Here is a 1,653-nt window from a genome sequence, read left to right on the forward strand (position 1 = left end):
GAATAGTTACAACATTAAGACCCTTCAATTGCACCCCTTATTATTCTAAATTCATTCTCATGCAATTTTAAATAACAATCTAAATTATTGAGTCCAATGAATTAAACTTTCTCTCGAGACATCTAATTAACTTAAGTTCATTCAATTAATGACCAGTTAATCAAAAGCATTAAACACAAATAATTTAGAAATCCATGTAAAATCAATCGTTGTAAATTCAATATTCAAAGTAACTTCCTTAAAATCCACAAACACCTTAGAATAAAAGAGTTTAGTCACACATGATTTCGATAACAAAATTCAATTATAGAAAAAAGTAAATTAAACGTAGAAGAACGATCTCCCTTCAATAGGTCTGAATCCCAATCATGATCTCCTCGACTCTCGCCACGAATCTCGGTTTATTCTTCAACAAAACTGCACAATAACGATCAATCTTCCCATCACGATCGACCAAGAAAGATCTTGGATCAACTCTCAATCAAAATCTTGAGTCTTCAACCAAAAACAAATAGAATCACTCTAATTCGGCTCTTGTACAGACTAAAATCTCTCAAAGTCGGCGCTCATTTTTTCTCTTTTTTTCCCTCCATCCAGATCTGGCGACGCACGTTCTTATTTATAGTATACTCGAAGCGTTGCGACGCTGGCATCATGCCACCCGGGTCAAAGTCGTAACGTTTCAACGTTGCCCTGTTCCAACTTACTCTCGGGTCTACAGTGTCAGGGAGCAGTGTTGCAACGTTCTTCCATCGCTGGCCCCTTCAAATTGCCTTCCAAATTTGTCTCTTTTCTTGATCTTGGGTCCTTAGTTTCTTCCTAATTCCATAGCCAATAGGGGTGTTCAAATAACCTGACAACCCGAACAACCCGGACTACCCAACCAAAAATGTAAGGGTTGGGTTGAGTTAGTTTTGTTTTTGGATTGGGTTGGGTTGAATTTTTCTATTTTTATTGGGTTGAGTTGGGTTGTGGGTTGGTTAAAAATTGGATTGACTCAACCCAATGCAAATTTTGTATATATATATATATATATTCCTCTTTGTTTAAAGTTTGATTTCTTTGTATTGATTAATTTTTGAATTTTTAATATTTTTTTAAAATTATTATGATATTTATCTTTGTTTAAAGTTTACAATAAATATCATAGATATTTGTATTTAGCATCTTAATTTTATGAGATTTTAGTTATTAGTCATGTATTATATATAAATTTACATATTTTTCATTAAAAATAAAAAGAAAGTTATAGCTCGACAACCCAACCCAATCCAACTCGAATTTTAAGGGTTGGGTTGGAAACTTTATTTGGGTCATTTGGGTTATCAATCAAACCAACTCAGATTTTCAGGTTGGTCCAAAAAATACCCTCAACCCAACCCAATCCAACCCATGTACACTCCTATAGCCAACCCGTAATTGCTTAAAATTGGAGTTTTGCCTTAAACTTTTTTTTTTTTTTTTTTTTTTTATCATTTTCGCATAAATTGCTCCTGATGCTTAGTTTCTTGAAATTACTCAATAAACCACGTCAACTAAACAAAACTAGTAATATTAGTTCTAAATTTGAAGGTAATAAAAGCCATTTTTAGATGCTTTTCAGTTACGTATGTGGCTTTCTTGAAAATTTGAGTGATCTATAATTACTATGAG

This window comes from Benincasa hispida, chromosome 8 (genome assembly GCF_009727055.1).
Source record: "Benincasa hispida cultivar B227 chromosome 8, ASM972705v1, whole genome shotgun sequence".
In the NCBI taxonomy this organism is placed as follows: Eukaryota; Viridiplantae; Streptophyta; class Magnoliopsida; order Cucurbitales; family Cucurbitaceae; genus Benincasa; species Benincasa hispida.